This window comes from Embiotoca jacksoni, unplaced genomic scaffold (assembly GCF_022577435.1).
Source record: "Embiotoca jacksoni isolate LCO1_2020_lvr unplaced genomic scaffold, fEmbJac1.0.p SCAF_30, whole genome shotgun sequence".
In the NCBI taxonomy this organism is placed as follows: domain Eukaryota; kingdom Metazoa; phylum Chordata; class Actinopteri; family Embiotocidae; genus Embiotoca; species Embiotoca jacksoni.
In genome coordinates, this window is record NW_027185382.1 from 2,962,331 (window position 1) to 2,978,336 (window position 16,006).

The 16,006-nt window shown below is 42.4% G+C and overlaps 1 protein-coding gene across 3 annotated transcripts in view; it reads right to left on the reverse strand.

Moving 5' to 3' along the window:
• LOC138207034 (neural cell adhesion molecule 2-like) overlaps nucleotides 1-16,006 on the reverse strand; it is a 233,042-nt gene that overhangs the window by 96,636 nt on the left and 120,400 nt on the right. Inside the window, exon 1 of one of the 3 annotated variants that reach the window (XM_069164021.1) lies at nucleotides 13,551-13,720. The exons of the other annotated variants lie outside the window; for them this stretch is intronic. The gene's annotated coding sequence lies outside the window, so the exon portion shown is untranslated. Of the gene's footprint in view, nucleotides 1-13,550; nucleotides 13,721-16,006 lie in introns of those variants that run through there. 3 annotated transcript variants of the gene reach the window in all.

Below are 16,006 nucleotides of genomic sequence, written 5' to 3' on the forward strand. Positions count from 1 at the left end.
GATGGTTGTGCATCTATAATTCAAACAATATGCTACTGATCCTATTATCACTTGGTTCTTAGCCTACTGTGCTCATACCACATTAAGTCTGCTCGTCAATATTATCGTAAGTCAAAGCTAAGCAGAACGAAGACTATCTTCCATCCGTGGTCTTGGCACCTCCACAGCAAGGTGCAGCCTCAGGTCCGAGAGGCCGAGTGTTCATTCACAGGACTGGTATGATGTTTCAGCACATTGTTGTTCTTCAGTCCTTCCATGGAGAATGTGACCCAAAAGCTAAAAGAGGCTGATGCAATCTCAATTTCTTTACTCTAGCTATTTCACCCCAAACTACAGACATTTCATCCTAAAAGGCAAACAGTAAAAACTATCCTCCTAGAAAGAGCTCCCTTGTACATATTTCTTATTCATATTTACTATCTAACACACAAATATCTCATTAATAATGCAGCAATTTTTGATGCCTATTAGCTTTGCTTTTATCCGTTGTGCTAAAAACAGGACGCACAACGTTTGTTTTCCTTTATTTTGGATGATACAGCAAACACATCAGTTCTGAACATAAAACTGGTAAAAGAGCCATTTCAAATACTGCTCGTTGACATCACAGAAAGCAGACGTGAATCTGTGTCATGTATGCCTGAAAACAGACTAAGCTAATACTTTGAGTATTTTAAACAAAGAGCAAACGACCCATGCCTTGAAGCTGAATAGAATTATGCATTTCCTCATTTTCTTTGTGGAAATGTTACGCATGAAGCGAGCTAAAGAGAACTTCTTAGCAAGAATACTGTCTTCCTCGAGGACTTCGTTTGAAATCTGAAGTGACGTGATAAAGATGAAAAGCGACACGGACCCATCTTTTTGAAGCATTGAGGCCACAGTAAGCAGAGACAGTGACTGATGCTGCAGTGAAAAGGTCTGCCATGTATATCTATGGCACACTGTGAAGCAGGCTGGAGTAGTACGAACACCTGAATAGGTTAACTTATAAAAACAAGGTCACTCGTAGACATGTGGGCGGTAGAAGTGGGTAGTTGAATGGATCAACGGGAGGAAGACAGAAAAGAGAAGAAAGAAATGGAAAGAGAAGAGGAGATTGAAGAGAAAATGAGGGAGGAAGAGCAGAACCAGAAAATGTGGAGACTTTGCTCTGTCACCTCTTTGCTAATAACTCCCTCGGCCATGCATGACCATCTGCCTGCAGAACAGTTAGAGGCCGTCGCTGGCTGCAGACGTGCTTCTGACAGAACCAGCAACCTAACAGAGCACGCGTCTGCTTAGAAAGGCCCCACCTGGCCCGAACCTGGCTCAATTAGGTCCTCTGTGTGTGTGTGTGTGTGTGTGTGTGTGTGTGTGTGTGTGTGTGTGTGTGTGTGTGTGTGCATGCCTTGGTGTTTTTGTATGTGTAATTAAGAGTGATGCTGAGGTGTCTGCATGTGTGCGTGAGCCAAATGAGTGAGCTGGGGACATTAACTGTCTATGAAATGTAAAGAGGGACAACCTCATGGTCTCTGTCCTTTCCAGTCAGCCAGTGCTAAGCAGGCAACAGATGGCCTGCTGGCATAATAAGCTGTATGATGGCCACACACACACCACACACACACACACACACACACACACACACACACAGTTGGCATAGAGACAGGAAGAGCAAGCTACGTCTTCAGAGAATTACAAAGAATAGAAGATAAAAAAAAACAGTCCTCACTGGTAAAAGGTTTTTAATTTTTCACCACCGCACACACCCAGCATCACACAGCAGTGATGTCACAGTGTAATGACACACCATGGAGCAAACTTTATTACATCAGTGGATAAAGTCAAGTCATTACACCACTCATCAGAAACAAGAGTTTCAGTCCTGGTGCATTGCCAATCCATGCAAGATTTTATAAATGTACTTTTATTTTAAAACTGGCAAGTTATGAGCAAAACAAGGAGCTGCTGGGGCACAGTGGTGGTGTTGGTTAAATCTGGCAGTAACAGGCTGAATCAACAGGAACCAACAGTCAGCAACGATAAACTTTGTCTGTTGCTTATGTACCAGCCAGATGGTGTAAATGAAGCTACTGATATTTATACTCTAAAGAAAAAAAAAAGAAAAAAGTTATTGGGAAATATTTTAGTTCCGGTCAGGTTTTCGATGTGACAAATGAACATAAATCTCTGCACATTAACTACCAATATAGAGCAATTACAGCTAAAGAAACCTTCCAACATTTACTGTAAAGTAGGAGACATGGATGGAGGATACAGAGAGCGAATAGATGATGCTGCACGCAAGCTTTGAAAAGTGTCTGTTCACGGTTTCATATTTTTATCAGTTGGCTTTTGTTTGTAACAATTAAGAATAGATGCTATGGGCTTCAACAGTTGACACAACATCCTATAGATTAACACAAACAATATGGAAAAAATATACGTTATAAGTAAATCAAAGCAATATTTCAGTCATATCCCCTACATTAAAGAAAATGATTTGATCTGTGGTCATTATTGTTATATGTGATGTCACCTCCTGATGGTAATTTATTCTAACATTTTATTATCTGCTTGACCCCTTATTGGCCTTTTTTTTTTTTTTTTTTTTTTTAATGTTTCCTGAGTTTTAAAAGGCTCAGTACAGGACTGACTGACTTGTTTAAAAGGTTTATTTTTTGTCACCATGGGAAGAGGAAATGAGGCATTTAGTCTTGATCTCCTCTTCACCAAATTAACGCCTTCTAGATTCCATTCATTAGAGCCCAAGCAGGGAGCAAAAGCACATCCAGCAGAGCCTTGTCGAGTCATAAATCACATGTGCCTGATCAGGGTTCGCCTCACAACCTCACTGTGACCTTGTTTTGAAATGCTAATGAAGCCCAGTAGCCATTAACTCAAAGAGTCGTGCCTTTGGATTTGGTGAGTCATTAATGGGAATGGGTCTTTCCCTTCAATCCTCTGGCTTCACAGTTCAATAAGCTCTGTAAATGTATGAAACATAAATATGGTGGTGGTCACAGAGGCAGAAATAAAGCAATTGTTGAGTTCCTGAATTTGGAGAGCTTTGGGCTGAGACTTGTGCAGTTAATTCACCAGCCATTTAATGAGTTGGAGGCCTAATGAGTTTGGGGTTATGGATATACACACATATCTCAATATCCAAGGGAAATAACATTAGTCACTCTCTGTGTGAGACGGCAACATTTCAGTCCGACATTTATCCCCTAGAAAACAGAGATAGAGAGACTGCTATCGGGAGAAGCATCTTATTTTAATGATGTCTTCCAATGCCTAGAAATCCGTCAGATCAGAAATGAGAGTCAAATTCTGGGAGTCGAAACGAAACAGCTTTTCTGGCTGCCAAATATATCTCTGGATATCACAAGTGAAGGGAAAACCAGTGAGACCATCTCTTATTACATAATTCTTTGCACTTTGTTTTTTCCCTGCCTTAGAATCAATATGTCCATTGAGTTTTACTGCAGATCAGAGATACCTGGGTATCAGAAGATCAGAATATACTGAGATATATATGTTTTTTAAATGCTTTTTTTTGGTCCTATCTGTGCATTACTATTGTATGATTAAAGTTAGGTAGAGTGGTTAAGGTTATTGGCTGTGACAGAGATCAAAAGATCCGACTCCAATAGCTATTCCTTTCAGCAGATACCACAACTCTGGTTACATGCCGTCGCTGATACATACTGCTGAACCCAAACCCTCTTTTAAATTTAAAATCTGCTTATGTCACTACGATTGTGATCAATTCAATTTAAGTGGCACAAGAAACTGAATTTTACACTGACAATAATAAAGAAAGTGTATTCAATATAGTTCAGTCGAATTACGGCTGGCGTCCAATCTATTCAATAAGATCAGGAGCAATAGTGATCCAACATATTGGATCCTCAGTCTGAGACTCCTTTGGACTACACAACTTCCTGCATCCACACATACAACTCTGTGCACTCCAGTTCATCCTTTAGGTGCTGGATGTGGTTGAGGTCAGTGCTGGGAAGTCGAGTTCTTCCACACCAAACTTTTCTTCTAGTCAGAATCACAACACTATTGTCTCAAACATCGCTGTATGCTGTAACATTACGACTTTGAAAAACAGCCCTCTACCAAAAGCACACAAAAAGTGTTAAGCATGCGGGCTTCTGCTACCTAATTTGTGACCGATAGATGGAAAGATACAATATGGATGGAGGACAGACAGATTGTGATAAAAGGATCCATTAAATCAGCAGATTCCCCATTAATTCTCTGTACGTGATTGTCATCCAGGCCCCACAGATGCTACCAACATGCACATGTTAATGACTCATTCATATCTGACAGGGTCTCGTTATTTTCTCATTAACATAGATCATGGTGCATGTCAGCTGAAACGGTTGAAAATGAGAGCTCCCCGTGTGTCTGTTTGCACATGCTCACTCCGAGCTGGGTTCAGTAAGCCTGGTTAAAAGAAGGTGTAAAAACAGTCCGGTGATATTTTTAGAACAGAAAAAGCTCAGGTCTCTCCTCACATGTTAAGGGGTTTATATTTTTGGTGCACAAAAAGTGACCCAGTGTCCAAACCTGAACACAGGCCAGCCTCATGGGTGGGCCAAAGCTCGACATAGTGCGGAGTCCGAGGTGATTGGCTCAATGGCGCGTGGCGGCCGAGGTGATTGGATCGACAGTGCGTGAGATCCAGTTCGATTGGGTGAAGTGACCACCAGCTGAAAGTGGAAGACGCAGCTGCTCCTCACACCACCCACGCACACACTGATATAAATGGGGCTAACACACACATCTGCGCACACACACTCAGTAGCTCCATATGTAGTGCCATGCTGTGTTGCCCTAGGGAGACATTACCATTTAGAGTAGGGGGAGCGATCCAACAGTGCTCGACACAGCCATGGATCATGTGGTGGCCACACGCTCTTCTCAGGAAACAACACTTCTCGACCACTGCCTGCTGCTGCTGTCTGTCCTGATGCCAACAAACTATTAGCTGGAGTACCATCCATCATAAAAGCTCTCCTGGTTTGGACCCAACACTCATCCTCTCCATCTCTGTCTTAAGGTTGATTTGTCTTTGCAACAAGCACTCAGACTCACACATCTACACACACCTGCCGTGGTATACAAAACAGAGGCGGTCTAAAGTCCTGAGGAGGAACAAGATGCCTAATGAGCTACACAAAAGGAAATATACTTCTGTCATACAAAAATTCCATGAAATATTTGTAGTTCTTGTGAAACTCATAGTCATATGGTGAAATGCTCACAGGTAAACACTGACTGGTATTAAGGGGTTAGAAGCCAAAAGAAAGATGGAAACCTGTTCCATAATTAATACTTTGGTTTGCCAAAATATGTGCAAAAAAAAACACCCACTGAGAAGTGTATAGGAATTTTTATAAGTTAAGAACATGACATTGAGTAAGTAAGAATCAATGAGACGGTCCGTTTCCAGACTGCAAAACTATCTGATAATCACACCAAATATTTTTTCCCAGCCTGTTTTCAGAGCTGAATCTAAGCTACGGTGTTTGTATGACATTTGTACCTCTGTTAGAAAGCAGGATGCTGACACAGGCAGCGGGCAAAACGGGACCAGAGCTGTCATCACACTGCCACTATAATTCACAACGATAATGGGTAATTTCTCCATGCTAATTTTACAGGCTAATTTACGAATTGAACCTGGGAGGGAAATTAGTTGGGAGCGAAAAAAAATAATACTGAATGATAGGGTGCAGCTGATAAATGACTGATTAATTGCAGATTAAATACAGTTGAGTAGATGTTAGCTGATGCTGAACTTTGGGTTCAGCTATTTATCCTGTTAAATTGTCAAAAGCTGAATCATGTTACGTGTTTTATGAACTAGTAAGCCAGCCAACACCCTGCCACTGCAGTACACAAACACACATACAACTGCAACCACACTTCTTCTCTTTTCTTTTCCCTCTATTTAGTCTCCTCCAGCTCAAATCTCAGCACTCAGCAGGTGCACATATTCATGTGAATCAACAGCATTCAGCGAGCGAGGCCACAGCTTGTACAGTGCAGCCAGCTATCTGTCCAACATGAGGACCGTGTGAATATGCTGTGGGAGAAAGAGATCCTGTCCTTATCGGTGGCAGGGAGCCGGTGGCAGGGAATGGTGGCCCGTCACGGCTCTTTGGGCTTCCAGGAGATGGCCATTATCACCGGCACTCCACGGCTGTCTGTGCCGCTATCTCCACTCTGCAAGGTTCCTCTTTATGTGCTGAGGGACGTTTCTCCAAAGTGTGTGCATGTGCAGCGTGTGTGCAGAGAGGGAGGCATCAAGGATCGAAGCTCCCTCCATGAGAGAGGTTTTTGATATAAAGATCAATATGGGCAGAGAGAGGGGGTGGTGGTGGTGAAAGATTTTACTGGTCACAGGGCTGCAAACACTTTCCACTGTGACATCTGGGCGTGAACTTAACTGGGAGTTAGTGATGAAGTCCAGATGAAGGTTTATCTTCTGGGTGCAGGGTTGACTGGTTCACAAACACTTCTTAAGACACGAGTAAAGAGATAGCTTTCTAACAAGGCCACGAGTACGCAGCAATGAAGCAATGCTTCTGTCTTGACTTTGCAGAACTTTGGTCATAAATCAAATCAAAGTCTGCTTTCACCTCCATGCTCTTTCTTTGGTTATTTCTCCTGACTTCGTTGCTGTATTACACAGTGAAGTCCATCTTTGTCCTCCTGGTTGTTGGCAGCCTCCTCTCCCACAGCCAATTCTTCGTCTTCCATCTTTGTCTATTTAGACAGCAGCATCAATGTCCTCCCTGTCAGTCTGCTGCTCTTGTTCCTTGTGCCTTCTATACCACTCGTACTTTTTTTCCCCCTTTCCATCAGTTCTCAGGTTGAGAGATGCTGCAGCTGCATTTGAAGCTTCTGCAGGTGCTGGTTAATTTTTCCAAGCTCTGCCTCCTGTGCAGCGTGTAACTGCTTGCTGGTGTCTTTATCCACAGTGTTGCAGAGACAAAGATTGATGGCCTTCTTCGTAAAAGTTAATTGTTCATGCTGTATATTTACACTGAGATCCATGACACCTTGGACCTAACGCTCTTCTTTACATCCTGATTGTTGTCCACACTGGACTGGAGTTTGGCCGTCCACTATCTCTTCGTGAGTCTTCTGCAGCTGTAGACTCAGCTCATAGATATCTCGCTGTGAAGACTTTGTTTGTTTTTGTTTATCACAAACCCTGCTTACATTAGTGGAAGTGTTTGAGCTTTGCTGCTCCTGTTTTGTCGCTTCTATTTTGAGGTTTGAAAACTGGCAAATTTGTTTTCAGAGTTGACCAGGTTACAACGTGCCTCTTCCAGCTCAGTCTTCACAGTGCTGCGATTTCCATCTCTGCAGCTTCTAGTCTACAATCAGACTGGTGCTGGTCGACTTGAGAGCCTTCCAGCTGCTCATTCAGACGAACATTTACTTCCATCAACTTTTTCAATTTGTCCTTCTGGACAAAGGACTCGCATTCGAAGATATGATATTTAGTAATCACTAAATATTCCAATATAATACTGATAATAGTGGCAGACTGAGACTTCAGCTGAATGTGAGTTAGTGCCAGTTAACTGCACTTTAATCCTTTATTTTTCAAATGTATTCAAATGGTGCTGTAATTAAGTTAATGTTACTGTGCATCAGGCACCGTAGTTAGTGACCAACCAACCCTGCTAGTGGGGCTAAAGAACATCAGTGTGTTTTTGTTTTACAGATATTTAACGCAACAGGGGGAAATCCATTCACGGAGCCGACATTATTAATGCTTAAAGGTTCATTGATCCTCCAGCATCCAATATCAAAACTTAGCCAAAATTACCACTACGAACTTCACCTTTCTCAAGAGGCACTCTTTGCTTGAAGTAAATAGAAAGAAGTTGCTGTTTTTAGAATGTTTTGCTCCAGTTTTACACAAAAAGCTTCGAGGAAAACAATGCAGTAAGCATGTCAAGTATTCTGGTTTCACACTTCAGTGAAGAAAAAGTCACAAGCTCACCAGAAAATCCTCCAACAGCCGACCTCCACGTGCTCGTATTTTTTTTTTGTAAATCTGAGGCTAATTCTTTGGATGTAAAATGAAGGTGTATTAATGAAGTCATCAGTCATTGTGCCATCCCCACAGACCAATCATGTTTCCATCCTCGGGCTAGAATATAATTACAGTAGCAGAGTTGACACTAACCTCCCAAGCACTTCTTTATTCACAGGCACAAACACAAGAAGCGAGCGTAACAGCCACTGTGTTCATTAAATGGCCACTTAGCTGAGGAACTATAAGTGGTCACTGTTTGGTTAATTTTGGGTTTGAGTTAAGTGCATTCTATAATTTCCATTTGGCTGCAATGCAGAAAACTTCAGACGAGTGAAGCGCACTGATTACATCATCCTTTTCTTATAATTAAATCTGTAAAAACAAGGCTGACTTCACCTTTCAAGGGTCCAAACTAAAAAGTAGGGGAGGCTGATGGGCACACAAACACAAACAAACAGAGAAAATCCTCGACAGATCTCACGACTGCACAAGCATGTATGTAAAATCAAGCACATGAATCCTGGACTGTCTCTGCCTTGTGGTGCAGATGGATATAATCAGTCATTTGAATCGATGCACCGTAAATCAAATCTCCTCCACGTGACTAGTCAGCTCTAATATGAACACTCGACCTTGTAAGGAGTCTCTAAGTGACAAATGTATGTGTAGATAATGACATTTAATGCCTGAGTTACACTTGGATGTCTTTAAATTGGAAAATTCACCAAATGACATTTACGCTTAAAGACAATGAAAATGAATCCATAGTTCTCATTATTTACCATTCACACTGAAAACCTGGGAAGTGCTCGAGTGATCCACTGAGAAGATCCATAAACCCAAGAATAGAATTTCCTGTGACACTGCGTCAGCACCCAAACAAAAATGTTCATATTTCACATAGCACCTGGGTGTGTCATCGAGTCCCTGCAGCTTGCTAATTAGTAACACTCACCTGTCAAGTGACTTTCTGAATAGCAGGACCACAAGTCTGCATACAAAGTGTCAATTTGCTCTGATTGTCCCACGTGTCTCACCTGCATTGTTTGTTTTCCTAATCGGCTGCTTCCAAAAGTGCGGGTTTATTAATGCGACGCTAATCTCTATGCCCAAGTGTGAAATAGAAAAGGACGTGCTGCAGGAGAGTATGATTTTAGGCCTTTTTCTATTGTATTTTTTTCACACTGCATTCTTTTTGTTTAGGTGCTGCATTCATTTTGCATAAATTCTCCCTTGTCCTCACCTCGACGGCAGCGTAATGCGGGTGTTGATATTCAGGGCAGAGATCGCTTATGTTCCCTTCGAACCATTAAAAAAAAGTCAAGTACGCCAGTGGATGGGTGTGTGCACGCTTGTGCACGGAGATTAAGCAGGATGTGCTGATGGTGCGAGAGTGTGCGGACCGGGGAGTCGGTTCCCCTGGGCGCACCTCTCCCAGCCTCCTTCTGAAACTGTGGAGCCGCTGCAAGGGCTGTCACCACGATGTCGCTTAGAACTGGCAAATAAATAAATAAACAAAAGCTATGACAGCGCAGCCTGGGCATGTCAGTCAATGTGTCAAAATACTATCCCACAGATCATAAAAAGATGTGTGACTGCAGGAGCTGACATGAGCACGACTCAGTCAGGACACTCGCATCATGTTTTTAACTCTTTACTGGTTCCTGCTCTCGATCCACAGCAATCAAATGCAAAGAGATTCAGCTATAAAACTACAAATCAGAAAAAAATTCTGGGCGAAAAGTTAATACAGCTGTCAAAACACAATCTGTCAAAATCACTCTGCATCTCTTGCAGTGTGTGTGATCTTGGAGAAATGTGTTCAGTGTGTATATGCAGTCTACAAAACATGCAGCTTAATCATCAAATGTGCTGGTGGCATCTTCAGAGTCAGCGTCTGATGCTGACTCTATTTGGACTCAGCTTCTGGCTAACAAAACCATAAACGGTTTTACGAACACAAACGCCCTCTGACAATCAAGTTCAAGACCTGCTTGAAAAGAGCTAAAACTTGCTGCCTGTGTTTGTTCCAGATTGTGAAATAAAAATGGAGTAAACAGTTGATACACTTGTTTTGCGCATCGATTGTGTCACTGCAAATTAATCTTTGTTGCATTTGTAACAGATTGTGGACTGTGTATCTAGAGCTGATTGAAATGCCTCAGATGGAGAGACACTCAGGCGTATCTGGAACAAATCAGAGCAAACTTGACAGAGACGTGTCACTGAGCTCACAAACTTTGATGAACATTCATTATCTTGGACTGTATTTCTCTGTTTCGATCAAACCTCGTGATTTTTCTTCATTGCCTTGCCATCAGGATTCAAAACACCTTAATGAGGCAGCCGGGCACACACCATCCATCTCTCTTTCACTTGGTGCAGACAGACATTCCTCATTTTCCACACACACTGTCCAGCATGAAAAATTAGACTTTGTTTCAGAAACAGACTGCATCAGCAATCCCTTCTCATTTGATACGCAGCTGATTAGCCAGGAATGAATCATGGCTCATTAGGAGTCATTATAAACTTATCAGATACAAGGCCACGTGACCTCAAAAAGGCCACAGAAAACAAAGCGGATTAGGGCAGCGAGAGGGAAAAGCAGCAGATTCAGCCATTGTCGGGTGAGATAATGAAATCGCTTGCTAATAGAGCCGTAATCTGGGGTGCGCCAAAGCCCACGTAACTGTGTCGGTGCCCACTCTTGCGGTGTGTTTGATGTTGACACAAAGCGAGACAGCATGAACGCCTGGCTGTGTTTGGAGTGAATGTGTGTGTGCACGAGAAAGGGGAGGAAAAGGGTGTCAGGGGGAGTGGAGGGAGGGGGATACAAAGGCAAAGGGGAAGGCAGCAATCAAGGCTCAATCTGCATATCCTCTGCCCCCAATTAGTGTAAGAGGAGTATAATAAGCGGCGGCTGACACGTCCCCGCGGAAAGTGACATAAACAAAGAGATGCAAAGTGAAATGCAGAGGAGGAGAGGAAGAGAAGAGTTGTGATGATGGAGAGAAACAAAGGCGGAGGAAAGAGGAGAGGAGGAGGGGAATCAACTCTCAGTGTTGTGCCTCGGGCCACGGCATGTCATCACATCTGTATCAAACCTGTCAGCAGCTCCCCGTTTACCTGTTGACTGAGCGAGCAACTGCTGAGAGGAAGAGAAGAAGGTGACGGAGAGCAAAGAAGAGGAAACAAGAGGAGGGGAAAACAAGAGGGAAGAGATCCACGAGGTGGCGAGACGAAGAGGAAGAGGGGGAAAAGAGCAAGAGAGGTGGAGGATGCTGAATTTTCTTTCGACATGAGTGGTTTTAGAAATTTTTGAAGACTGCTCACAGGTTCAAAGATGGGGGACACAAGAAATAAACTAAAAATGAATAATATTTGTTTAAACAATTTCAATTTTTCCCATATAAAATTATATCAATAAATAGTCCAACATTTTTTTTTTTTTTTTTTTTTAGCTCGAAAGACATTAGGACTGATGAAGATGTGACTTAAATATTTGTAGGTATTTGTGTTGCCCGTCTTATTGGTTTAAAGTGGAAGAGGTTCAGCGGGAAAACTGGGAAAACTTGTACGAATCACGGCTTAGCAACATGTACAAATATAAAACTAAAGACTCTGAAGATTTTCAGAGACTTTAATTTGCTTTTTACTTTCTTACCTGAGTAGAGATTTCTCTGAGATTATTCCAGATGTAAGGTCGTGTTTTCTTGTGGTACACCCAGAACCCCACAGAAAAACCCTAATGATGATAAAGTAAAGAGTCTGCACAAGTCTACTTGCATGTGTGTGTGCATGGCTAGCGCATGGATCTGAAGCTGTTGACAGGTGTTCGATATGGTTCCAACAAAACTGACTTTATCAATCAGCTCTCGGAGCCTCCCACTGCGTGAGTGTAACTGCAGCACAGCTGAACATTTTGACTAAATCTCTCCGTCTCTATCCCACAACATCTCTTCCTCCTGCTCGCACACAAGCCAACACACCACTGAGATGTAATTTTTCATCTCGCTCACTCTGCTGGAATACTCCCTTGGGCAATTCTTTGACTTTTCTCTCCTCATTGAATTTGACAACTTCACAGCCAGATGTTGAAGACGAGATCATCTTTTAATTAACCTGGGACACGTCAGAGTTTCCTTCTTGCCTCTCCTTCCTAGCTGCGTTCCGCTAAGTACACATACTTTAATGTCAAAAAAATCCTCCCTGACAAAATATACAGAACTGCAGCAGAGTTTAGCAAGTTTAGTGAGGTAACCTTTAATTAACCTACATTAATCCACACTGACGTGAAAACAAATCTTGGTAAATTACTGTCTGTCTTTCATGCGATCCAAGCAGCTGCCACACAATAACAAGGACATCAAATCAGCAGTTGCGTATACAACTGCATGTTTTTACACCTTCAAGAAACATTTACATCACCAAATACAAAAAGGTTAAAGTAATTTGGAAGGAATCGGAGAAGTGGATGGGAGAAGATGTGATTTGGAACTTAGTTGACAAGCCAGACACAAAACCTGCACTGTCACGACCATGTGGCATTTGCTCCAGTCCCAATTATAATATCAGTGGTGACAGTACCCTAAGGGTTGAGAATCCCGATGGAAAGACTGATGGTTGAACAAAATGAACCAGAAAGACTCTTCTCTGCCGCCTTGCTTCATTAAACGTCCAACTGCTGAGGAGTCACATATAGAAGACTACGAAGGCTGGTACGTGGATGAAACTTTCTCAGGTCTGATTCATCATATTGAATCCTTATATTGAGCGTATTACTTTGCTTTTGGTTCACACATGTCCCACAACTCTCCCTGAGAGTTCAAATCTCTCTGAAATACACTGCAGTCTCTCAAAAGCGTACAAAACGACGGGAGGGATATTTCCAGGCAAAAGGTAATAACAAAGGTTGGGTCATGCATTATAGATTCATGAGCGCAGATCTGCGGCAGCTACATGTGTTTATTGTCCAGCGAGAGGAGAACAGATGTAAAAGTGACCGAGATGAAATCTCAGCGGTTTCCTCTCCCACAGAGATAAATATCTGCAGCAGCCCGGCACACGGAGAGACAAAGATTTGAGAAAGATACAAAAACAGGCAGAAATAAAGGGCAGTGATATAAAAGAGCGATGAGAATAACAATGCCTGATTGCTTGGCTGATGCATCGCATTTGGCACTTTTTCTTTGCCCAAACAATGCCAGCATACTGAATGTCCCAGAAGCTGGCATCAGCAGACAACAGTACTGAAAAAAATTACTTGCTACTGATACGGTCTCAAATGATAACAAAACTAGATGTTAATAACAGCTTTTCAGTCTGATTTTCATTCCTAAAAAATAATACCCATTCCTTTTTTTCCAGTTGTAGTCACTATTTCTGCAAAAATGTAATAATGTTTTAACCAGTTTTGTGCTCAGTGCCATCATTTGGCACTCATTCTGAGTCTTTACCCAAAAGGTGGACAAATCATATTAAAACATACCTTCCCCTGCATGCCCTGTTGCTCAGTCTTACAATCCTCTGTGGCATCTTCTATTTGAAACTTGGCTCACTTGCCCTTCATCCAAGGGAGGAGATGTGGCACGGAGCTAGCCATTAGCGCAGCTAGTGCTGAGCAAACATAATTAAAGCAGCGGCAGGCTGGCTAATGTGAGCTTAACACAATCCCTAGCCCGAGTCCCCCATGCTAATGTGATGGAATGTTTGTTGAGTTGTCCCTTATTGGCTCGTTAAAGACATGAGAGCCCAGGAGAGCCAGGAGGAAGAGAAACAGAAGGACAGCGAGAAACAAAGCCCAGGAAGGGGAAGGGAGGGCTAACAGCTGAGATGAAAGAACCGGAGCAAGCCTGGTCAAACATCGATAAAAAAAAAACACAAGAGATTCGAAGCAAAAGTAAAAATGAGCAGGATGTCGTGGAAACGCTTAGAGGCCACATGAGGAGACTTTTAAACCTGAGCTCACTGCTTTCCTGCACCGGATTTATTAATTCATTCCACAAGAGCTTTTCTCTCTTGTAAGGAATATCTTTTACTGCTGAGAAATGATTGTGGTAACCCGCTTGACCCCAAGTGAAAAGAAATATATACGCTGCTTTCTCTGAGTGTCAACCGATACCCTCACATGCTTAGTATCTGCCAGGAGGGCGACACGATAGACAATTCAAGTAATTGTGTTTAATGGTGATCGTGTGTAGAGGGATGAGGTACCAGCTGCTGAGTCAGTGAGGCATTAGCGATGGAAGCAGTGATACGATTGCGATAGGTGTTTGTACTGTAGATGGCAGAACATCACAAAGCTGACTGATCTCAAAGAAATTTGGTGGAGAGTTTGGCCATGGTGCAAAACAGAACGTTTTTGGTACAGAAAACGCCATCATCTGGCCATTCTATTGATTTCTGACTCCTAAACTGGAAAGAGTTGCAAGAATATTCTTTGATTCTTGTAGTGTCCAGTGTAACGTAAACATCACATTGCCAAAAGTATGTGGCTAGGTATGTCATTTTATCATGCTTTTGTGGCTAAGTGGCAGGAAATCTCTGCAGCCAGGTTCCAAAATGTGGCTGAAAGCCTCGCCAGAAGGGTGAAAGTTTAGAGCAGCAATTTTATGGGTTTTATGTTCATAGTTTATCTACTTTATGTCTGTTGGCCACCACAACTTCCACAGACACATATTGTGTTGTAATCTTTTGGAAAAACTTCCCTCCAATCTTCATAAAATCTGATCCGTAACATCTTTTGATGATGCTAAAAAAGAAAAATAATATATAACTGCGTAACTAACCGGTCATAAATCGAAAAATGTTGCAGATTCCATCCTTGTACCAAACCCCGTTAGACCATTTTCACAGCGGTTGTTTTGACTTGTCATCGCAGGGAAGCACAGAGGTAATTAATAACCTTAACAAGTTCCATTAAGTGTCCCATTAAGCCATGTCAGTCAGGGAGCATGAACAATACCAGGAGCTGGGAAGGGGCTCACCTAAATGCACCAGTGGTTAATGGCACCCATTACAGCTGTGCTTTCTCTGCTGTGATGTGGTAAAATGAAGGTGTATTATTCTCAGGTACTCCTGAGCCAAAAGAGCGCCTTCATCTGCATTGATTCCGATGCCTCTCTTAAAGTGGATGAGGATCCATTTTCATATATTCATTATTAAAACAGTTAGTGCTGCAGGCTTCAAGTACAAGCTCTCTACTGTAGTTTATTCTTCAGGATGCGGAGGATAGTACAGTGTCAGTTTTGTACAGGCCGCTCGACCTGCTCTGAAACATTCCACCATGCTACCTTAACCCAGTTACAGAGCACTGCAATATCCTCTGCGTGACTATGAAAATGGCAGAAGACTTGAAGGCAGAGACTGGACCAGGTCAAGCATGTTCTGCCGGTTGCTAATGGACTGAGTTCCCATGAAACATTAATGCGAGGCCAAATGTTCTCTGTCACATTCCCATGGAAAAAAGGAAACAGCAGAATTATGGATACTCAACAGGAACTAATGAATGTGGATTCTCTTTTTGCACTCAGCACGGTGTGACGCTCACGAGAGAGAAACTCACTTGGTCGTGGACAGTTGGTGCTCATTTCACCGATAATAAAAAGTGTTTTTGATGGTGTAAACAAAGAGTAAATAACACAAATCATCAAAACCAAAGCACATTTGTCTTTCCATTCAGAACATCTACTTCCTCAATAAAATAAAGGGGGCGCAGTATTGTTGAGAACGCCTCTGCAAAAACACACCAGGGTGCTATTTTTGGAGGAAATCAAATTGATGAATGACTCACCGTCTTCTGGCCTTCTCCTCTTGTTAAAGTGAAGATGATAAGAGACAGAATTGGGCACAAATCCTCAATTTGCTGGAGTGTCTTTAGACAAGAGGATCTGACTTGAGTTTTTAGACTTCAAAACGTTACATTGCCATAGAAACGCAGCTTTG